The sequence below is a fragment of the Canis lupus genome, chromosome 23 (genome assembly GCF_011100685.1).
Source record: "Canis lupus familiaris isolate Mischka breed German Shepherd chromosome 23, alternate assembly UU_Cfam_GSD_1.0, whole genome shotgun sequence".
Classification (NCBI taxonomy): domain Eukaryota; kingdom Metazoa; phylum Chordata; class Mammalia; order Carnivora; family Canidae; genus Canis; species Canis lupus.
The window spans coordinates 18,686,740-18,711,406 of record NC_049244.1 but is presented as its reverse complement, the minus strand read 5'-3'; the positions used below and the strand labels follow the sequence as shown (position 1 = coordinate 18,711,406).

The window sequence follows — 24,667 nt, the reverse complement described above, 5'->3', positions numbered from 1 at the left end:
GATTGTAAATTCTGCTCTCAAGGAATTTGTAATCTTTAAAATCAGATTTTTTTGTTTCTTTCTTTTCTTTTCTTTTTTTTTTTTTTTTTACAAAAGGCTAGGAATTTTTAAATGAGAAAGTTACTCTCTAGGAGGAAAATAGAGATGTGAAACCGAGATGCAAAATACAGAACTCTCTTCAGGTCACACAGGACTTATTAAACAATAAACGCAGTATTCATATTAGAACATCTTAAAAAGAATCTTCTACAGAGTTTGAGTTACATGTAAGTGCTAATAAATTTATCTTTAAATGACATTTTTATATTTTAAATGTTCTACTATAGATTCAGTTAACTGTCAATTAAATACATTCTTTTGGAAATGGGAGCTTTTGATGAAGGTTAATCAGAAAAATCTTGGCTAAAAACCTTTCCAAAAGATATTAATGTAGAATCTTGCCTTTCAAATTATAGGGTAGTTAGGGCAATCGTACATCTCTGGTTTTCTAGAATAACCCACTTCCAGATATACTGCCACAATTCCCACATAAATCATGGAAATACGCCAGATATTTCAATATTACGACATTTCTGAGGCTGCCCCTTGAACCCAGGAGTGGCACAGAAAGTCTTTGTTTGGATTCTATGGTCAATATAGCTAGAGCGCTCGCAGTTTAATTTTTCCATTATGACTGAACACTGCCTTGTGCTTCTGGGTCATTCTTCTGAACACGAATTCCTTTTGTGGCAAACTGTAGATCTGTAAATAGCACCCCTTGCAAAATGGATTTAAGTATTATGGCTGTGGTTCTGATTCCAGCACATGTGTGTATTGGGAGTGGGGGAGGGGTCGACTTATTAAATGGAATCACTAGGAACAAATCTGTATCAGTTCTCGGCCAGCTTCTTTTAAAAAGTTGAAATGGGTGGTGATGGGGAGAGGAGAGCAGAGTTAACTCAGGTTCCAGATTTATCAGTATCCTGTCTGTAAGTGGCTTGGCCTAAGTACCTCTTGTTAAATAGGAGATGAGATAACCTTCCCCATCTGTAAGATCTAATAACACAACCTCATCAGTCAATATGTTGCCCTGAATTCTTTTTTCCTTTCTGGCTTCCTTACCTCATCGTTAAGAAGTTATGATTCCCGCCTCACCCCACACCCCTAAACCCCTTTAAATGAATAATAAAAAAAAAGTTGCCCAAGTTCTCTCCACCTGGGAAGTAGTAAGGGTGAGTCTGCAGGTATCATTTATCTTGAGCTTTATTATTTATCTTGAGCTTTCAGAGCTTCTTAGATGAGAATTCAAACAGGCAATGGAACTGCTGACTTGCTTTTTCTTTGGACTTGCAGGGTGGGGAGCTGAAAGGGGGCCATTCAGTAAGATAAGACTCTTGGTCCCCTGTACGATAAGGCGAGGATAACAGGAACTGACGTCAGCCAGGCGACCCAGGCTGGCCAAGCATTTCCTCTAGTCAGGGCCCATGGATTCCAGGAGTCTCCAGGCCTCCCCCCGCTGCTGCTGAACTGAACCAGCTGGGGGTGGGGGTTGGGGGGGGGCATGAAGAAAGCTACTTTCCACAGGAGTGATGGTGGGTGACCATGTCCCTATTCCCCAAAGGAGATTCCTCTAAATAGAACAAAGAATCACTGGGGTGGAAGGGAGTGATTTCTCTAAAAGCAGATTCTGAGAATATAATTGCAATTTTACGTTGTCCTAGAATAGGTATTTGTTTTCCAGCTGTCCACAGTTTTCCTCTGATGTGTCTTGAGCCGGTCTATCCAGCACTCACCAAATCCCATCATCCCTGAGCCCCGCCAACTCTCTGTATAACAAAATGGGAGGGAATTCACCTTGTCAGTCAGTCCCTGGGACTCCTATTTACTTTCCCAAGTACCAAGTTCCCACCCCCATCCGCATCATATGACAGCGCTGCTAAAACCATTTCATCTGCCACCAGCCCTGACAGCGTCCAGCAGTTTTTGCTCTCCTTTCTCCTGTCTTTTCTCTTAAACACAGATTATTTTTGCCTTCGCGAGTATCTGTGATTTGAGGTCCGGAGGGGAATCTCGAATGAAAGAGCCTATTTTTTTTTTTTTTTTTTTCCCAAGTTCACAGGTTCTCCAGACTCTACTCTTTTCTCAAAGATTGCTCTGTTGTTGTTGTTTTCAAGTTTGAGTGTGGAATAAAGGGTGACTCTCCTGATTTGACCCAGATATGGTGAAATGTTTTTTTTGTTATTATTGACCAATTACTGTTTGCCACAGATTGCATTTGACCACATCAGGAAAGACCAAATTGCTGATTCCAAAATACTCTCTGGTAGAAGTAATGCAGATGAGACCATAAGACGAGTATGTCTGTTAACTGGTAGAAAATTTGGATCAGACGTTTATCTCGGTTTTTCTCTAATTTCCAGAGCAAATGAAGACCTCACCTAATAAATGCCTCTTCTCAGAAATATTAAAGCTTTCGGGGCTACAGTACCTATGTCTTGTTATCAAAGTCCATAATTATAAAAAGGCTGATGATCTGAAGGCTGTTTCAGCTTCAAAAGATTTTTTAGGGTCTGGTCTATTGGAAAGCTTGGGGGTATAATTAAGTAAAATGGAAATGGAGGCAAGCGAAATTTAGTTCCTGATGTTTTAATTTAGCTCAGTACTGCCATGTGTTATTGAAGAGAATTCTTAAAGGCAAACATAATTATTTCATTATGGTCCTCAGAATGCTTTCATTGGCTTTAATGACAAGAAGCTGTATAAAAAGGCATACATTTTAATTAGTCCTTCTTATATTTACATCAGATAAATAACAAATAATTGATGAAAAACAAGTCTTTGGAATGGATGATTTCACATAGTGCGCTGGTTACAGTTTAATGATGAAACATTTCTCTGTTGCTTTGCATTTTAATTATCCAGACATTACAGTAGTGGTGCCATGGAGTTAAAATACTGTTGTTGCCATTTTATTACAAAAAAATCACAATTAATGCCTATGAATCAGAAGCGGAAAAAGGTAGCTAGAAGCGCATCTTAGAGGAAGCAAATTGCCAGTCCCATTAATTTTACTACGTTTGTTAGCACTCACTTTGATCACTTTTTATCTTTTATGCTTTATCCTTTTGGGTTAAGACTGTCAGGGGTTTCACATGCGTTTTTATGGCCACATCTTCTCCTAAATACCTTTCTGTCTCTCTTGCCGCCTGTTAGGAAGACTTGCCTGAAAGGTACTTTGCCAAATGTGTGCTGGAAATTCAGAGCCTTTTTTCCATGTTGCAGGCTGCCTTACCTTTGATTTTATATGAAAACCCATTTCACATGATTCATCCGTTTTGGTGTACAGAACACTAATTGTTATTATTGATTTTAAATTCCGTGACCATTACAAGTAACCCAGATGACTGGCAGATAAAGGGTAATAATCCATGGAGTTCTGGAACTGTTTCATGTTTGTCTGGAGTACTTTATGTGATCAATATTAACTGCCCCATTGAAACTAACTGCTGTATCAAATAACAGTCAATCAAATGAATGTGCTTAGAGATTATTTATTGAAAGCTTTAATTGTTCACTGGGGCCCTGCTTATCAGAGGGAACAATAGGAATTAGAGATAGGATGAACAGGTTTGGATTTGCAAAGAAAGTTGGAGGATGCAGTAGAACAGGGCATCTCTCTGCTACTTGGGCAAGTTTCCAGAAACCCATGTTGGGCTTACAGTGGACAGAAGTTGCCTATATTCTGACAAAGGTTATCCTATTACCTGTCCCTCTAGAGCTCTCTGGCAAAGAATGATTTTCTTGCCCCCAGACCAGGGGCTGTGAAAAGTTGCCATTCTCTCAGAGTTTTACCACTTCTCCTCTGTGTGCCCACTCGTGTTGACTGCCCTCCCATGCATCTCTCCACCCGTGTGCCCTGCCACTGCCTGCTGGTCTGAGATGTTGGGAATAGCCTGACTTGACACAGGATTAATTTCTGCAGCTGTGAAATGGGCATAATAATGTCTACATTGCAGGATTTGCAGAAAGATCAGAGATCCTGTAAAGGAGGATTCTGTTCTCGCCCAGAAAGCATATGGAAGCCACCGAGGAGACAGACTTTCTGCTCTGATTCCAGCGTGACACCTGTAGCTCATGTGTCTTTGCTAATAGCAAACATGCTGTTTCAGTTGGTATCTCTTGTCCCCAGTGAAATGGTTCCTCTGTCTGTGGCTCATAAACTAGGTGACAGTTCTTCCCACTGGTTGCTGTTTGGGTAGCCCTGGCCCTGATTCAGTGGCATCCATTGAACCAAACCCCCAGATTTAGAACAAATGATTGCTTTTTTACATGTGAGCACTGTTACAACGCAACTTCACCCAAAGGTGCATCAGGGGTGTAGTCCATTTTATTGCTCAGCGATGGATTAGATCTTGCATTGTTACTCAGCAAACACCTCTTGGGTTGGCCATGTTCCAGGCACTCTGTTATGTTCTGTTCTATGGGCAAACACCAAGATGATTCCTACCCGGTTCTGGCTCTCTCTGGACTCGTAAAGTGTGGGAGAAATTGTGTACACAAGTCACCGTGACACAGCCCCCTTATAACACAGACACAAGTATCTCCTCGGGACTTGGCACATGACTTTGATTATGGAAAGAACTCAAAACTCCTGTAACTGCAGCTGGTGCATCAGGTGAGGGATCAGGCGGGTGAAACATTTTTGTCACAGGAGCAAGCAGAGGTTTTCCTGTGTGTAGGCCTCATAGGTAATTTCTAAATGTGGCATACGTAGCAGTGTTTTAAAATTCACTTGAGCAGTAGAGTAAGTGTATACCTTCTGAACTTGCTTCATGAAGACTCTTGTGTGGATATTTTTAGTGTGTTTGTTAAATAATGTTCTTTGGGGGTACGTCTCATTAGCTTAGCTTTCTTTAATTTTTAAAAAAGTTTTTTAAAGATTTTATTTATTTATTCATGAGAGACACACAGAGAAAGAGAGAGGCAGAGACACAGGCAGAGGGAGAAGCAGGCTCCATGCAGGGAGCCTGACGTGGGACTCAATCCGGGTCTCCAGGATCACACCCCCCGGCTGAAGGCGGTACTAAATCGCTGGGCCACTGGGGCTGCCCTTAGCTTAGCTTTTTAACAAATCACCTCCTTCTCTACGATTGTTTCTATGACTTCTTGCTATGTAACCATCCACCCCCCAAAGTTAGTGGCCTAACAATTTACGATCTCATTAGTCTGTGGATGGACTGGGCTCAGCTGGGCAGGTCTTCTGCTCCACATGATGTCAGCTGAGGCTGCACGGCGGCAAGTCCCGGAAGGCTCACTCCCATGGCTGGCAGTCGACGATGTTGCTCGTTGGCAGAGAGCTCAGCTGGGGCTGTCAACTGGAGTAGCTGCATGTGACCGGCGCTTCTCACAGCATGGCAGCAGTATTCTGAGAGGCAAGGAGGAAACGGAAGCTCCCAGTCCTCCGAGGGGCTGGATGCAGAGCTGGCACAAGTCACTTGCACAGTATTCTGCTGGGTAAGGTGCCCCGGGGCCAGCCCAGATCCCCCAAAAATCCGCCTCTGAATGCAGATTGACAAAGAAAGTGCATACATCCTTAGTCCACCATAACAACCGTCTTCTCGAAGAGGCACACCTTCTCTAGGAAAGGAATGATTGTCTTCTGGCAGTAGAGGCTAAATTGAAGCAGTATGGTGGGCTGTGGTTTGTTATTGTTTGGCTATTGTCTGGTTATGTATTTCACAAAATTCTACTCTCACAACTCTGGGAACGTTGTCATCAGTTGATCCTCGCAAACAATCCGATGTGGAAGGTGCAGTTCTCCTCATTGTATAGGGGAGGCAGTTGTCACTCAGACAAGGAGAGGAGTGTGGCCGAAGGCACAGGGACAGGGAGTTGCACTGTCAACCCCGGGAAGGTCTTGCCTCCATCCTCCGTGTGGAGGTCCTCACTTCCAGTTTAAATCTCATCTCTGTCAGCTGCGTGAAGAATTCCTGGAAAAATTTCTTAGGCCCTCATCATGCGGAGAAAAGACCATGGCGTGTTTTGGTTTGGGGGGAAATGTGAAAAAGAGAGAAGTCAAGGAACTGTAACTCACCTAGGTCCCTCTGACATTATTCCTCCAACAGAAGCCACAGGCTTTTATGTTGTGGAAGAAAGTGTGAGGCCATTTTCTCCTCTTTTGTCCTGTTTTCCATCCTGTCTGGCTCAAGTCCACATGGTTCTTATCCCTCCACAGCTCGTAGGCATTGGGGCAGGATGAGTCTTGTATTTATGGAGGAGTCACAGGAAGGTGAGAGATGAGGAGTAAGGTTTCTTGTGTTATTCCGGTTCATTGGTTACCCTCCTGTAGGGATGGCTACTGGCAATCCTACTGGTGATACCTCCGCCTGAAGCATCACCGTTGTACACTTCCATCACTTGAAAGGAAAGGGCGGGCAAGAAAGCTTCCTAGGAGATGATGAAGTTATATCGCCATTTTGGGATTTGCCATCTGTCTTAAGGATGTTTTTTCTTAAAGATTTTATTTATTCATGAAAGACACAGAAAAAGAGGCAGAGACATAGGCAGAGAGAGGAGCAGGTTCCCTGTGGGGAATCTGATGTGAGCTCCATCCCAGAACCCTGGGATCACAACCTGAGCCAAAGGCAGACACTCAACCACTGAGCCACCAGGTGCCCCAAGTATGTGTTTTCTTTTTCTTTTTCTTTTTTTTTTTAAGGTTTTATTTATTTATTCATGAGAGAGAGACACACACACACACAGAGAAAGAGAAAGAGAGAGACACGCAGGCAGAGGGACAAGCAGACTCCATGCAGGAAGCCCAACACAGGACTCAATCCCGGGACTCCAGGATCACAGCTGGAGTGGGCTGAAGGCAGGTGCCAAACCGCTGAACCACCCAGGGTTCCCCTAAGTATGTGTTTTCTGTAGAGGGTCCCAAACCTCACAAAACTATTACTGCTTAATGAAATTTACATAAATAAGTACGATTATTAGCCTCTCCCATAATGCTCTTATTTCAGTGATTTCAGGTACATTTGAAATGCATTATAGTGCTCTGTGTTTTGGATTTTTATATGCCATGTTCTACCTGGGGTTTTGTTTGTTCGGTTGTTTGGAAACTATTGTTGAATTATTTATGTTGAGGAAATAGAGACAGACGGATGCAATGAGGTGACTTACTAGAGATCATAGTAGGTTCTTGGGGATCCCTGAGTGGCTCAGTGGTTCAGTGCCTGCCTTCGGCCCAGGGTGTAATCCTGGAGTCCCAGGATCAAGTCCCTTCATGGAGCCTGCTTCTCCCTCTGCCTGTGTCTCTGCCTCTGTCTCTCTCTGTGTCTCTCATGAATAAATAAAATCTTAAAAAAAAGAGAGAGAGATCAAGGGATCATATAGTAGGTTCTGAATGGAAGTGGATCTAAATCTGGAAATGCTGCCCTGTGTTATAGGAATACAGCGCTGTCCTGTGTCCCTGTGCTCATGTGTGATGCAGTGGAGCTGGACATTCTTTATGCAGTGCATCTGCTATGGGAGCTAGAACTCCAGGTTCCCTCATTTTTCCATCTGTAAAATGGATCCAGGCTACTTACCCTGAAAGCTTACCATAGACTTAAATAAAAATGTATATAAAGACCCTGTAGTACTCAGTAAATAGATGTTCCCCCCATATTTTATTCAGAAAGTATTTTTGAAATATTTTCAGAAAAGCTGAAAAATTTTACAGGGAACACCTAGCTACTCTTGTGTGTCTACCCGTTTCTCCTTTTTTGTGCTTGTGTTTTTTTCTGTTTTGTATTATCAGTTGTATTCCCTTTCTAAGCTGGCACATTTTTGAGGTCAGGTATTGTGTCTTTCTGTTTTCCAGTCCTAGCTTAATACTTAGTACCTGGTCAGTACTGAATGGATTATGGTTAAGTCAATAGATATGTTCAAGCACACCACCACTTGGTATACTAGTTATCGGTGCTGTCCGATAGAATTTCCTACAGCGATAGAAATGATCTATAATTCTGCATTGTTCAATATAGTAGCTGCTCGCCCTGTGTGGCACTGGAAATGTGGCTAATATGTCTGAGGAACTGAATTTTTTATTTCATTTTAATCTATTAAGGTTTCAGTAGTTGCATGTGGCTGGTGACTATTGTATTGAACAGTGCAGCTCTCCATACTATTAATACTTTCCCAGTATTTGTTCCTTCTCAATTTTCCTTTAGCCCTTCTTCTTTCCTATTGCTATTAAGGAGCTCTAATTATCTCTTTATGTAGATGGTGAATAGATTGGGGGAGTGGAATGTAAACAGAATATTAGGGTGGTGATTTGGGTCATTGTTTAACTTGTTTTCCTTCTGGGTGGAACTAGTTTTCCTAGGGCCTGGCAAATGCAGAGCAGCACTTATTGACTAACTATAGAGCTAAACCAAGATTTTCCCAGAATCCCGGTGCTCTGGACTTCAATTATATTCCTTGTAGCAATCATATCTCAGGTAACATCAAATTCTATTCCTGTGCTCTGTGCCCTCTTGGCTTTCAAATGAACACACAGTGTCTTCCAACATTTTCAAGCTATGTTCAACTCATTTGAAAATCTTCAACTGCAGGGAGGCAGAGATGAACAGGTTACACTCTAGGGAAGGCTCACTGTGTGTTCTAGAGAATGCCATGCTGTCTCTCCCACAGGCACCTTCTCCTGCTCACGTAGGCATACTCTACTTCCTAACCCAGTGCCCGGCACACAGTAGGTGCTCAGGAAATATGCTGAGAAGAGTTCAGTAGTAACGAACATAAAATTCAGAACATCTCAAGTGGTTTCTGATTTATGTGTATATTTTGGGGTCTCTTAGAAGACCCGAAGTAAACTTGCAGAGAGCTGTCAAAACTTGGGAAGTACAAGTTGGCTGTTAGGATGAGCCTTAGTCCATGTGTTAGCTGAAAAGCTGGCCTGAACGGGCATGGGATGTTTTCTTGGACTTCTGGCACTTGTTTTCAGATCCTGGGAATGGATTTTCTGTTACCCAGGACATGGTCATTCCTCTCCTCCCCATTTTTTTATTGTCTATCCTAGGAAATGATGTCAAGAAGGTAAAGAGAAATAAGACCAAATCAAAAATCAAGAGAAAATTTGAGCAAGGTCTATTCCACCCACCTGGGCCCCAAATGACTTCAAGCTGTGATTGATTTTCATGAGACTGCAAAACTACCATCATCGTAATTATTTATTAAGTGCATATTATCTCTGCCAAGTGCACAAAATGAATTATGTCACCTGGGGAGGGCCCTGTTACCGCTCTTTTGTTTCTTACAGATGAGAGTTCCCAGGCACAGGCCGGTTCTGGGACCAAATTCAGGTCTCCCAAGTAGGAGCAAACAGTTGGAAGCTCCCATCCTAGCTTTGCATAATGTGGGTTGCCTTCCCTCTGCCAGCTATGCAAAGTAAACTCCTATTTGCTTTGTGGGGAGGGGGAATAAGAAAGTTGGAAGCCTCAGAACCCACAGAATAATAGGAGGGTTTCCAAGTGAAAGCTGGAAACAATACATTTTTAACAAAATGGGCAGTTACTCTAATTGCTGTGCCCCTACTGTTCAATTCCTTTTTATGTCCTAATTCATTAAATTATGTGCACACACAGGCTTATTATTTACAGATGTATGCACTTTTAACTGGCTCATATGAAACAGATGTTTCACGAAAGGTAACGGAGAGCAAGTGTTCTAAACCCTCCTTTAGTGGGTATCAAGTGAGTATTATAGCCCATTACCTGCAGGTCTTTTGCTATTATTTTGAACCACAATGTCCAGTGTGGGGAGAAGAATTCAATCTGTCCCCTGGAGGAACAAATAAAAATACAACGACCCTATAAGCAGACATCTGCATCTCAAAATAAAAGAGGGTGTGTGCAGGTGAGAGGCAGGTGGTGTTCACATGTGGGCTCAGGTGGATATGAATGAGTTTTATAAGCAGTTTGAGAAAAAAAAAGGACCCACTGCATTACAGTCAACTTTTGAAAAAAAAATTAATAGCCTTATTCTATGATATTTTAGTCATTACTGTCCTGGAATTTATAGCTGAGCAATTATCCTACTCCTTTTCATGCAGAATTTCTTAATAATTTTTTTAGATGGAATTATTCCGTTGCTCTTGTACCTGACAGGGATGCATGCAAAGCGCACAGTACATGAGATGTCAAGTTATTGTCTAAAGAATCTAAGAGTTGAAGTGAGCCCTTTCTGCAGGTTCTTTATGACTCTGCCAAAATTATCTTTAATTAATAATTATAGAGTTAATTAACTTATTGCTATGTAACAGACCAACTCAATACTTAAGTGGCTTAAAATACAATTGATTAACTTTCAAGGTTCTGTCTCACTTGGGCTCTTTCGCATGGCTGCATTCGGAAGTGACCAGGGCTGGACTCATCTCTGGGTTTGAGCTGGCTGGATGTTCAAGAAGGCTTGTCAATGTGTCCAGCTCCCCAGTTGAAATTGCTGGAATGGGTAGAAACCCCCATAAGCATCTTTCTCTCCCTGTGGCCTCCTCCCGTGATGTGGTCTTCCTTATGGCATGGTGGTCACAGGGCTCTGTATATGGCTTCCCCTAGAATAAGCATTCCTGGAAACCCAGATGGAAGCTGCGAGGCTTCTTATGATCTAGCCTCATGTGTCACACAGCATTACTCTTGCTACATTCTGTCAGTCGGACAGAAATCACAGTAGCAGCTCAGATTCAAGAGGAAGGGCCTTATACATTGGCATGGATTCCTGGAGGTGTGGTTCATTGAGCAGGCCATCTGTGGAGGCCGCTTACCATACAAATAGCTGTAAAAATAAATGTATACCTCTGTCAATGCAAGGCAACACGGCCTAATTGAAAATAAGCATGACCAGTTCACATCGCAGTGGACTGGGTGGCATATGTCAGAGGACAGTCATTTCAAGTACCTCTTCAGAATATCGGGGAGCAACAATAGTCACCCCTGAGAGTCCACAGTGAGATTTATTGTTTATGATTTGTCCGGTCTCTAAACAAAAAAAAAAAAAACAAAAAAAAATTGGAGCAAAAGATGGCTGAAAAATATGTCATTTTGCACATTGAAAAAGCTGGAAACCATCACAACTGAAATATAAAATGGGACATGAAATATTAAGTGGTATATTATATTAGGTCTATTGCATATATGACCATGAGAGTGCATTTTATTTTGTCTTATGGAGCTCTAAAAAAAAAATCCATGTAATGGATTAAAGGTATTAAAACTCCCATATTCTGCTTGGCTCTGGGCCAGGGAACAAGGCACGATAAATAATCCCAATAGACAGAATATGTAGGAAGGAATTTTAAAATGTATTTATGATAGACATATTGACCTCCCTAACTAATAAAAATGTGTACATGAGGTTAGTTTTGAAGGAAATGTGCAGACCTTACACATTTATAGTGCATATAAATACTATATGCACTATAGTGTTAGCATCCTTAAAATACTTCCCACATCTCTGTGACATATGGCTGTCATACTCTATCTTTACCCTGGAAGCAAAGAAAAGCACGGATTTTATAGTAACAAGTACAGTTACTATAAGAAGGGATAGTTTTAATTTCCTTTATCTTAAAGCAGGGGTCAGGAAACTAAGCCAAATCTGGCTTGTAGTATGTTTTTATAAATAATGTTTTATTGGAACATGCCACGCCTGTTCATTTATGTCTTGTCTAGCGCTGCTTTCTTCCTACAGTGGCAGAGTTGAATCGCTGTGACAGAGACCATATGGTCCTCAAGACTAGTATTTACTACCTGGCCCTTCACAGAAAAAGTTTGCTGACCTTGTCCTAAAACATTAACAAATTAATAAGAGGCCTCGGAATAGAAACGAGTGCTTTGTTTCTCATTTATAATAACCCCCTACGTGGATTCAGGAAGCCCATTCTAGATCGAGCCATTCCCTGTGTGACCTTTACCAAGTCTTGTAGCTTCTCTGGGCCTCAGTTTCCTCCTGTGAATAATGGAGATTAACACACAGATAATGATAATAAAGCCTGCTCTTCTTCATGCTCTAGTCACAAGTGAGCACACAGGGGGTAACGTGAGAGCAAACACATCGCGAGTCATCCGATGCCACGTAATGGGTGCTGTTGGCACATTCCCCTGAACTGGCCACAACAATCATCATTGGTTTGATACTGCATATGAAAATTTTTTTTTTTCAGATTGTGTTTATTTATTCATGAGAGGCACACAGAGAAAGGCAGGGACATAGAGGGAGAAGCAAGCTCCCCGTGGGGATCCCCATGTAAGACTCAACCCCAGGACCCCAGGATTACACCCTGAGCCACCCAGGTGCCCTGCGTATGAGAATTTTTGCACAGATTTTCTTCTTTCACTCACTCGGTTTTTCAACTAATGTGAATTGAGTCCCTCCTGGGTGCCAGGCACTCCTTTAAGCACCAAGTGGCATGTAAGGAGGTATTCAAGGAAGATGTTTCTGAGGGTGCTGTGCTTACAAAAAAGGGATGAGCCAGGAGAAGAGCCAGGAGAACCCATGAAGAGAGGATTGTAGTAGGGCTTAATGCCCAAGTGGCTAGGAAGAAAGGGAGTTGAGAGAGATCATAAGGAGATAGAGCTGACACATAACTGCTTTCCTGGTATAAGCTTGTAAAGAATCTCTTCTGTGAGGAAGGACAACTATTTGGGCAAGGAAAATGGGAAAATGGAAGTGAAGTCAGCAAATCAAGACATGAAAGTGTAGTGTAGAAGAAAGATGGGAAGGTAGGGGCACTTTGGCTGGTGCAGTCAGTAGAGCGTGGCTCTTGATCTCCAGGGTTGTGAGTTCTAGCCCCATGTCGGGTGTAGAGATTATTTAAAGATAAAACCTAGAAAAGAAAAGAAAAGAAAAGAAAAGAAAAGAAAAGAAAAAAGAAAGAAGGAGAAAGAAAGAAAGAAAGAAGAAGAAAGAAAGAAAGAAAGAAAGAAAGGAAAGGAAGGAAAGGACATTGAGATTCATCAACACAAGTGTATTCTTGATACCTTAGTGATGTTAACTGCACCATACTATGTGACAGGCATTGTGCTTGTCATTGTGTCACTTTACAGTGATTTATAATTTAATGCTCACGATGACCCAATGAGGAGTACACTCTCATTGTATACAAGGAGAAATTGAAACTCAGAGAGGTTAAGTAACTTGCTCACAGTCACACAGCAGGTTGCAGAATTAGGATTTGAACCCAGACACATCTCCAACCACATGCCTTGGCTTATCTGTAAAGTTGGAAAGTTCCCTAAAGGAAGGAATATCCAAAAAAGACTCGACCTTGGGGACTGCTCATGATGGGAACTTTGGTGAACATTTCTTTGAGTTAGCCATTTTGTTTTTAAGAACTACAATTAAAACACTTTGAAGCTGTCATTCTTCTCAAGAAACATTGAAAAAAAAAATCAGTTATGAAAGAGAAACACAACAGTTACAGCATTTCCATAAACCTCATTCCATATAGAAACTTCAGATTCTTTTAAATGTCCCCAAGCGCATCATTCTTGACCTGATGTGTTAAAATCTTCTTAGGTAAGTAGAAGGTGCAGGGAGTATGTTCTCTATCATCCTTCTTCTAGTTATTCTCTGACCCACCCTGGTCCTCCTGGGAAGAGAGTAATGCAGCCCCTAACATGGAGAATTCCAGATCTGTAGACAGTGACCCAGAAGCCACGGCACAACTTTAGAACTCTGGATGTTGCCTTCATTTCTTGTGCCAATTAAGCTTTGGTTAGAGGAGTATATATGGCCCACTGGCAAGAGAGGGGGAAAAACCAGCTCAGGGTGGGGCTTCCAGAGCTGCCCCCCACCCCCCACCCCTGGCCCCCAAAGCTGGCAGTTGTGCAGGTCACATTTGGCCTGAGTGACTGCTCCCGACAGTGTGTAGTCACACGCCCTTGGAGCACCGCCAAAGGCCTCTGCAACCTTGGTTTTAGCTGCTGCCATTCTGCCTGCTGGGGGTTGGTTTCTCGGCAGGGCAGGGAAGATGTGGGAGGGGTTTGTGGGTGTGTGTGGGTGTGTATGCGCCTTCTAATTCCTGTGTTTGCTTCTGGGGGACTTTCCTACTTTATTGCTCTGACTGGAAAGAAAAGAGGGCATTATTTCTCTATGCGTAGTTTCTTTTTTATTTTCCAGTTTTACTTTTAGTCTTTATGCTGGGATAACTGTGTGTGTGTGTGTGTGTGTGTGTGTGTGTGTGTGTGTGTGTATCTTAGATGTAGTCTGTATATTCTCAAACTTGCTGGCAGGGAATATGTCAGCCTCTTGCTGGAGAAGTTCCATGTGGTCGTAGGGGCGTCATTATTTTCTGCCAACACCATGGTCACACTCCTTCTCATGAACCCCAGACCATTTGCATCCCCATCCCTGCCCATGGGTTCCCATCTGTGTGGCCTTAAACAGTTACGTAACCACTGTGCCCCCAGTTTCTTGCCCGTAAAGACAAAATACTAAGACTGCTTATTTCCTAGGGTCATTATGGGGATCAAGCCGGTTACTATATGGAACGTTCTTAGAACAGAATGGGGGCTGGAGGCTAGGTCACAGTACATGCTCTATAAATGTTAGCTATTAATATTGTTATGTTACTATTTGACTAGACTCTAGAGATGTTTCTGTCATCTTCTCAGGTAACAATATTAGTCATATTCAGATAGGACTTATCCACCTTTCCCTAAATACCCTAATAATGAAGTTCTGACTGTTATTTTCATGTATTTGTATAGAGTTCACAAAGTGTTAGCCCTGCCATGTAGTAAGTATGCTTGCCATCTCCACGTTTCAGATTCGGGAACCTGAGGCTCTGGAAACTAAAGTGACTGCTGGTATGTGACAGGGTTAGGAACCTAGTATAGGCCTTCTGTCGGCTAGGATGCTGGGCCCACTTCTCTGGCGCTGCAGGAAATCATCTTCTTTGCTGTTCCACAGCTTTGTCCTAAAGTCTCCCCACAAGTACCATCCTTACCCTAGATTGAGGTTTTCAGCCTCAGCACTCCTTGTAATTTGGGCCAGATAATTCATTTGGGGGAGAGGGAGGGTGCAGGGCTGTCTTGTGCATTGTGGGATGTTTAGAAGCTTCCCTGGCCTCAGCCCACTCACTAGCTGCCAGTAGCAGCCTCCAATCATGACAGCCACAATGTCTCCAGAGATTGCAAAATATCTCTTGGGGGGCAAAATCAATGTTGGTTAAGAACCACTCCTTGGGTTAAGAAAGAGAAGGGAAATGTTGGGGGAGGGTGATGGAGGTAAGGGTTGGCTGTCACTCATTAACCACTTATTGTGTGCCAGGGAAGTTGCAAATATTGTCTCCCTTTCACCCACAAGAATTTTAAGATTATCTGCATTTTCATGAAAGGGAAACTGGACTCAGAAAAGTAGAGAAAATAGAGAAAACTGTATGGCCATTAAATTAGTAAGTGCCTAAAGAGGGACCCAAATCCAGGTTCATCTGGCAGGAAGCCCATGCCCTTCCCATCACTTCCTACGCACAGTTTTCTGCAGGCTTCTGTGTTGTAGTTCTTCTTAGGACCCAAGAAAACCCACCCCGTGAGGATTATGTGGGTTTCAAAGTTATTTTGACACCACTCATGAGTGTGTACCTATAAAAATAAAACAAAACCAAAAACCTTCTTTGCAGCCAACTTACAAGCCAAGTAAGCAGATCATCATTTTGTTGAGAAAGGTAGTTTGGGCTCAATTTTGGTGTCACCACCAAACTTGAGCTTTCTCAGCTCTTGGGATATAGCAAGAATCCCCATGTGATACAGCATAATTTCATTACCCTCTCCTTTAAATACAGTATTCCAAAAACTATCCCTTCATAACTCTTCTGTTAGGCTGATATCACCGTGGTTTTTAGTATATATTAGCAATACATAAGCAAAGAATTTTGTATGTGAGATGATATATATTTTAGTGCTACAGTTTTAATCAACTTTATGTGCAGGAAATTTGAACAGATAATAGAATGTCATTTATTAGTGCAATAATTGCTTTTTTAGAAATTATGGGAATCCTGATTAGAAGTAGAATATTGAACTGAATCATTTGGTGTTGAGATAAACTCTTCAGGGGGACCTTAATATTGCAATGCAATTAGCTTCATCTATACATGACTCCCGAGACTGGTTCCAGCATTTGCTCAGTTAATGCAGTTCCATTTCTGATGCCTCTCAGTTCAGATCATTAATAAGTAGTTAGATGTGTCGGCCCGTTAAGTGATTTTAAGGGAGAATTTATTTGAACCCTGTCATAAGCTATCTTAGTATGTCCTAGAAAATAGTGATATAAAGCATCGTCTGTTAAAAACGTCACCCAAAACAACCTATGAGATAATTTTCGACTATGTTCCTTGAAGCAAGAAAGCATATTATCAAAATGAAAGGTAGGTGTTGAACGTGTCATGGTCCCTTATGAAAATATGACAGCACTTCCCATGGTAAAAGTCAGTCCCAGGAGTAATTTCTACTGCTGGCCGTGAGCCCAGGCAGGTGTAGCTATAATATAGAGTGATTAGTGGATGCTGAGCCTCTCTCTCTCTCTCTCTCACTCATTTTAAAGCCCAAAGTATCTTGTCGAATTTAGCCATGTCTGGAATCAGATCAGTGTTTGGAAAATTATCACCATGACTTAAAAGAAAGGGGGGTACACATCCTGCAGGTCTCAATTTTAGTCAATAGGCCTGACCAGACCAGATCCAGTGACGTTTCTAGCAAAGAAAATAAATGAGAAGGTTAAAAGCTGTGGATCTTCATAAAGTAATAGCGATAGATATTAAGCCATTTCCGCCTCTTTTGTAAAGGCTGAGAGTGGTGTTTTTTTAAATTCCTAATCCTAAAGTGCGGAGTTCCTGGTCCCTTCCCTTCCCCTGGTTTTGGGGAGGAGTCAGATGTGTTAATAGGTATTAAGCAACTAGCACCGCCCCTGGCACCTAGTAAGTGCTCAGTAAATAGCAGATACTATTAGTTCAGGCTCTTCCTGTGCAACTTTGAACCCGCTGCCAACTACAGTCCACTGCCAGGATTCTGTGGGAGAGAAGGAAGGCTTCTGGCTTCTGGTGAGCATAAACACTCCGCCTGAAGTTCTCAATGTATTAAGTACTTAACAAGGTGGGGTATTTAGTAAGGACCTGTGCAAGGGGGAAGCTGACAGAGTTTCCACGCCAAATTGACTCAGCAAACTGGGATTCTCGGAAGATTAGAGCAGTAATAAGACATTATCATGTCACGGTGTCTCAAATGTTCACACGCATAGGAATTTTTTTTTAATTAAAATTTTTTTGTTTTGTTTTGTTTTGAGATGCCTGTTTTGATCCGGCAGGCCTATCGCAGGTGGAGCTGAGAGCCTGCCTTTTAACCAGTTGCCAGGTGATGCCGATACTGCTGGTCCCGGGACAAAACTTTGAAAAGCAAGGCTTTTCTATAAGGACTCCAAAATCAAAGTCTCCCCCAACCCCCCTTCCCCACCCCCCCACCCCGCCCCTGCTTTTGTCCCCTGCCTGTGTTCAGCACCTGTTGCATGTGTGGTCAGAATAGCAGGGATTCTCATAACCCAGCTCCAGCCCTCGGCCAGGATCCCGGGTGACCCGGGCAAACACACACTCCTCAGGGTCACGGGCAGGTTACTGAGTCAAGACTGCCAGAGCCCCGCGTTGATGTTTTCCTTCTCCCCCCCGCCCCTTTGCCAGCCCCAAACCCAGGACTAATCTTGGAGCTGCTTAATAATAACAAAGCCAGCAGCAGAGTGAGGCGAGACCATTGGAAAGCAAAGGTTTTCTTGTTTGGCAGTTACCTAACTTCACAATGCGATTCACAGATTTGCAAATCCCATGCGTGTGGAAACAAACCGCTTCTACTGAAAGACGATCAAAAGCTGACCTCGCCCCCCCCCCCCCCCCCCAGCCCCCGCCACCGCCAGGAGGAGGCGACAGGAAAATTAAATGAGCGACAGTTTGGAGGAGCTTTTTTTCCCCCTCCCCCATTCTACCGTGTCGAGGCGTGCAGATTATATTTTAATAAAACGTCTACACCCGCGCTCGCACGCGCATGCGCACACGCAGGCAGCGGAGAATCTGGTTCTAATTACTTGTACTTTAGTTGAACTTTGGCGTTTCCTTTGACTTTCTCCCTAATGTATGTGAGCTGTGGGCCCTGCAATCCTGCAGTGAATCCACAGAAAAAGGGGGAAAAAATCCAGACCGGCTCTCTTTGGTGCCAACAAAAATGAAGCCCCACTGAATGTTTTGACCAAATGCAACACTTTGCTATTCTCCCTTAATTAGCTGAAATTACTCCCTCCCACCGGGTCCCGGAGCTCTGGGCTCAAAATTCCCCCGGGGCCATGCAGGAAATGCCTTTTGCTTTACAACTCCTTTTTCTTTTAAGGTTCAGCTGCCCAGAGAGTGCATTAAAATACTGTCTTAATCATCCGAAGGTTCTAGTAAAGAGGCAGGGCTCTCATAACGTTTGATGCCTGCCTGCTGCTAATCAGGCCCCACATAAAATCCTGAAATCTGTCAACATGGTTTAGGCAGCACTAAATTAGTTCTCACAAAGGGGAAAAAAAAATAGTATACTGTGCTCTCTCTTAAAAATGTTATCTGCTACTTAATCTAACCTTTAGAAAAATGCCAAGCATGTTAGGAATCGTGAAGGGAGCTATTGTTGGAGACTTTCTGTGTGTTTAAATGACACTCAGGTGTGTTGTAACAACAAGGACATTTATACTGTGTTTTCTCAGGTGAGTTAGGTTCGCAAGTGCCAAGTCCTTTTAAACAGGCAACAGCGTTAATTCTTTTCTTTTTTTTTTTTTTTTTTGGTTTTCTTTTCTTTGGGGGCATGAATTCACTCCCAGGGTTGGGGCAGTCACTTGGGAGCGCTGGTATTGTGCATTCACGCCGGCTCAGTCGGTGGAGATTCCCTTTACTTTGTTTTTGTTTTGTCTGCCGAGCCCTGGAGTCGAAGGCCCTCAGAGTGGGTCTCCTCCGTGCCACCTGCTCCCAGGAAGGGAGGCATAGCGGCCGGACAGCCCGGGTTAGAAACTTCTACAGCAGCTTGACAGAGTAGTTTTATGTCGAGTCCGGCTTTCCTTTTCCTTTAAGGTGTCGCTTGCGTTTCAAGCATCTTATTCTTTATTCCCTTTTTCCAAAAATTCACTTTGTGTGCATATGTTTTTTTTTTTTTTTCTCCTAGGGACGTGTTTTTATTGGATTTTGTCACCCCCCAAGGGGCTGGGGCGAGGGAGTTAGAAACGGTCCTTTACCTAGAGAGTCTGAAAGTCACTAATTTAAAGCAAATGCCTCCCCCCGCCCAGGAATGCTGTTGCTGGTTGCTGATCTGGATCACACTTTGAGGAATATTCATTCATTCTTTTAAAAAGATTTTATTTATTTGAGAGACACAGAGAGAGAGAGGCAGAGACACAGGTAGAGGAAGAAGCAGGCTCCATGCAGGGAGCCCGATGTGGGACTCGATCCCGGGACTCCAGGATCATGCCGTGATCTGAAGGCAGGTGCCAAACCGCTGAGCCACCCAGGGATCACAAGGAACAATAATTTAAAGGCAAACAAGACCTGTAATGAATTTTTTCCAGAAGGAAGGTGATTCTAGCTTTGTTTCCCCAGTGACAGCCATCTTTACATTGCGGGGATGGAAAGGTCTCAAATAGGGGCTAGAAGCTTCTGTCAGTGCAGGTTTGAGTTCAGCTCACTCTCTCCTTTTGCATGTGTGCAGCCCAGAGAAGCCCCCTCAGCACCCCTGGTGCTGACTCTGCTCTGGGCAGGGACCCACGGAGCCAAGCATCCATCTCACTCGAGGAGCAGAAGTTCCTGTGTCTTGGCCATTCCCTGACAAAGCAAGGCAGCCCATCTGGTTAGCAGTTTGGATGCCACATTGGAGGCTGCTGCTTACTGGGGATGCACTCACCAGACAGACTGAGTAAGTCAATAAGTAAGCAAGGAAATAAATAAAAGCAGGAGGCAAAAAAACAGATCCAAATTATTCCTCAAAGACTGCTTCCCCAAACTGAAATCACATCAGGATGGCTGGAGTGCAGTTGTTTTATTGAATGACACAAGCCTCTTTCCCCCTGGGAAGTCTAAAAACTGCTTTTTTGGCCTGCCTGAGATCGCTGAATGAGCTAATACAGGACACATTGTCTGCTGAGCCTGCAGAGTTTTCGAGCAAAAATTTTATCATTCCATAGACTGATTGTGCTTGCCTGGAATAAGGAACAAAATGTTTGAGACCTCTCAAGGGCATTTGATGAATCTAACTCTAATTTAAAGGGACTAATAGATTATTGATTTAAGCAGGATGACAGTGAACAGATCAATGGCCAAGCACTGTGTAGCTCTCTTAAATACCAACAATGGCTAGTGAGAGGGAAGCTATAGGCTGCCCCCCCTCCCTGGTTTCCCATTGTCTTTATTGGTGGTGCTGCTAAGGGGTGGGTGGGGGGTGGGAGGAGGTAGGGACAGGAGGGGAAGGGGATCGCTGATAAACTTTGCCAAAGTATATTTTACTGAAAAGTCCAGAGGTTGCGTTAAAGTACAAATGTGCGTTTATACTGATGCCATATCCTGGTTGTAATTCTAGAACTTGTCTTGACGAGTTTGCTTAAGGCTAGCTTTGGCATTCAACCATACCACAGAGATTTGCTTTTCTGTTTTTGCTTTGCATTGTTCTCTGTGGTATAGACCACACAAAGGAAATACAGGACCATCGATTATCAATTTGGAGGGGATATTTGAGTGTATATATAGCACCAGTATTGAATTCTTTACCACCAGTGGGACAATTTTTCTGAAGATGATTATTTCTTGTCATATATGTCTTTTCTATTTATGTTTGTATGGGATTCATTTATGGCATTTGTAGGACTCAGATTACAAACCTCAATAGAAAGAATTCATTCATCCTTCAAAACACAGCCTGGTCACTTCCTCTGGGAAGTCTCCTGTGATTTCTCTGGGCTCAATAAGGCTTTTAGCTCTCCATGTCATTGTATTTTATCAGTGGTTCCCAAACTGCTACGTTTTGGACTCACCTGGGATGTTTTTTGTTTTTGTTTTTAACACCGATATCTGACTCCCACTCTCAGACATTCTGGCATAATAGTTTTGGGGTACAACCTGGGCATTAAAATGTTTAAAAGCTCCCTACATGGGTCTAATGTAAAATCAGGTTAGAGAACTGTCTGTATCATATTCTCATTGTTGGTTTACTATCCATCAGGCGAAACCATCAAGGCTAAGGCATTATACCCATTATACCGTGCACCATCCATAGAATATAACACAATGCCTGGCATACTCTGGTCACTCCAAAAATGACTGAACACGTGAACATCCACTGCACAAATATGGAAAGGTTCATACAAACATTACTGCTGAAACCACCACAGCTTTATTTTTTTATTTTATTTTATTTTTATTTATTTATTTATTTTTATTTATTTATGATAGTCACAGAGAGAGAGAGAGAGAGAGAGAGAGAGGCAGAGACATAGGCAGAGGGAGAAGCAGGCTCCGTGCACCGGGAGCCTGATGTGGGATTCGATCCCGGGTCTCCAGGATTGTGCCCTGGGCCAAAGGCAGGCACCAAACCGCTGTGCCACACAGGGATCCCTATTTTTTTATTTTATTTAAAAAATTTTATTTATTCATGAGAAACACACAAAGAGAGGTAGAGAAGCAGACTCCTGGCAGGGAGCCTGATGTGGGACTCCATCCCCGGACCAGGATCACGTCCTGGGCCGAGGGCAGATGCTCAACCACTGAACCACCCAGGCGTCCCTCACCACAGCTTTAATAAAAGTCTAGAGCCATCACTATTGGTTGGTTACAACAGAACTTCTCCATTCATGGCAACTGCTCAGGAAAAGCATTCTGGATTCATTTGTTTGTTTTAAGCAACTCTTATCCATAGAAAAAGGCTTTTACCAAACCTTGTAAAATGTTTTGGGGTTTTTAAGGTCTCCCCGTTTTTCAAAAGTGTGCTTTGCCCTAAATTTCTTGGGAATTAAATTGCCCAAGTTCTGCTTCCTCTCTTTGGGAGGGTGAAATGCTGGATTCCCTTTAGGACATGTATTTGAAGTGACATATTTATGGAAATTACCACCCACTTTTGAAATTCAGGGCATAACTCTGACAGCTGAATCCAGCCCTAACAGAATTCTATTTACAACTTTCCTAGACAAGCCAGATTAGCTGTTCTACACGAGCGAATACACGAGCAAGTAGAACATTAAAACACACACACCCCACATTGCTTCTGTGGAGAACACAATGCAGGATTGATCATGCTGGTGATGACACAATTCTTTCAGAGTTGTTGAAACACTTGGGTGGAAGCAGAGCCATACAAATAAAACTAATCCAAGAGTTTGGGGAGGCATTTAGGGAAGGACTCCTTATGTTGATGTATTGGGAATGACATAGCCTTTCTAGAAGTCAGTTTATCAATGTGAATTAAAAACTAACAAAATATTTCTAAATAACCATACCTTTTGAGCTAGTAATTCGGCTTCTGAGAATCTATCTTAAATAGGCATGTGCTGAGATTAGCTACAAAGAGTTTCATCATAATGGAAACTGTTTTGCAGGAAAAATATTTATGGACATAGAAATAAACTCATGACATAAGTTAAACAGAGTCCCAAACAAAATCTATGCTATAAATCCACGTTAGTAAACAAACACACCAAAATCATTTATCTGCATAGAAAAGTGGTTTGGAAAGATGTATGCTAAGGTGATAACAATGTTTTTCTCTAAGCAGAAGGTTTGGGGTGATTCTCTGCATGTTTGTTTTTCTTACATTTTAACAAAGAGCGATAAATTATTCTGTACTTTTAACAAGTACTGTTTTCTTGTTGATGTCATTATTACTAATTTGCTTTCAGTGAAGCTGATTAGTGTGTGGACTGCTTTTGCATTTACAGCTTGGTAGCTGATCTGATAGGCCTTAGTGACATCTCAGATGCCAACCTTTATGTAGCATACTTGTCATAATTGTGCCAAACTACCCAGAGTAAGGACTGTCTTCGTCCCGGATGTCTTGCTTCTAACCAGTAAGGACTGTAATAGATTTATCTCCTAGACCTGCATTACTGTAATGAATTCATTCCAAGATACTTCTGAATTATGAAAATACTGTAATTATAGTTGATTCTACTCCAAAATGGATAATTAACTTTTTAAGGAAGCAAATGAGTATATGAAAGCTCTTTGATTTGTAATTGTGTTACCCTAACACATTAGAGGGGCACTTGGTACTTAGAATGAAGAAGCATAAGGAATAGGGAAAAGTTCATGTATTAATTCAACAAATATTTATCGATAGCCTATCTACCATTTATCGATAACCTACCTGGCACCTAAGAAGAGGTGCCAGGATCTCTTCTTGGCCTGGAACATAGTTGTAAATGATGCAGTTAAGTTCCTTGGCCTCATGAAACCCATAGTTGGAAGGTAACAGAGGTAGAATATAAAATTGTACATAGGGGGATTGCTGGGTGGCTCAGCGGTTTCGCGCCTGCCTTTGGCCCAGGGTGCGATCCTGGAGTCCCAGGATCGAGTCCCGCGTCGGGCTCCCGGCATGGAGCCTGCTTCTCCCTCTGCCTGCGTCTCTGCCTCTCTCTCTCTCTATGTCTATCATAAATAAATAAATAAAAATAAATCTTTAAAATAAAATAAAATAAAATTGTACATAGACTTTCTAAACTTTGATACTAGGTAGGGTTTTGCAGAAAATAATGTGTAGTGATTAGGAGCGGGGAGGAGCATTTTACTTAGAAAAGCCATCTCTGAGGAGGTGACATTTGCTTTAAGATTTAAGAAATGAAACGGAACCAGATGTGTGAAGTCTGAGGATATCCAGGTGGGGGAAATGGTAAGCAGCCTACATTGGTATGAGATCTTGGCCTATCCAAGAGCTGGCATAGAAGCCAAGTATTTAGAAGTTGATAAATGAGAATGATTGAATTCAGTGATGTTGATGTTGCGAGGGGCCATATCCTAAAGAGCCTTATTGAACACAGCAGTGAGATTGACTTTGACCTAACTGGTGACTCTTGGAGGGCCTTAGACATGTAAGGGAGAGGGATTGCTTTTAACTTTTTGAACAGTTATCTGACTATGTATTTGAAGAAGGGATCCTAGGATAGAAGCACAGACACAGGGAGACCATTGAAGAGGCTGTGGTAGTAGCTCAGGTGAGAGGTGATGGTGGCCTGCTAGCCTAGCATGGTAGCAGGATTATGAGATGAGGATGGATTCACAGAGTGTGTAAGGAGTAGAGTTGCCCTGACTTCCTGAAGGTTTGTCTATAGGACAATAAAGTCAGTGGAATGCCTAGTCTGGAGATTGTGAGTAATGGAACAACTGGAAATCTTATAATGTGGGGACTATCCTGTATATTGTAGAGAAATTTGGAGATTGGAATATTCTGGAACATTATTTGATGACTTTGAGTCACACCCTCCCTTCTCCATTACCTTCAAACTTTATTTGCATTTTTGCCTGTGGTTGGAGAAGGGCCAGGTCTTGCTTTGACTTGGAACGTAAATCTGAAGAGAAGGGATGGGAGAGCCATTGGGTCTTAAATTTTATGTATTCCTATTTGGGTGTTTAGAAAAACGAAATGGGGAATACTATATTTTTAAATCT

The 24,667-nt window shown here is 42.5% G+C and overlaps 1 protein-coding gene across 4 annotated transcripts in view; it reads left to right on the top strand.

Moving 5' to 3' along the window:
* Positions 1-24,667, top strand: part of RARB (retinoic acid receptor beta) — a 510,890-nt gene that overhangs the window by 344,609 nt on the left and 141,614 nt on the right. The window lies entirely within an intron of this gene.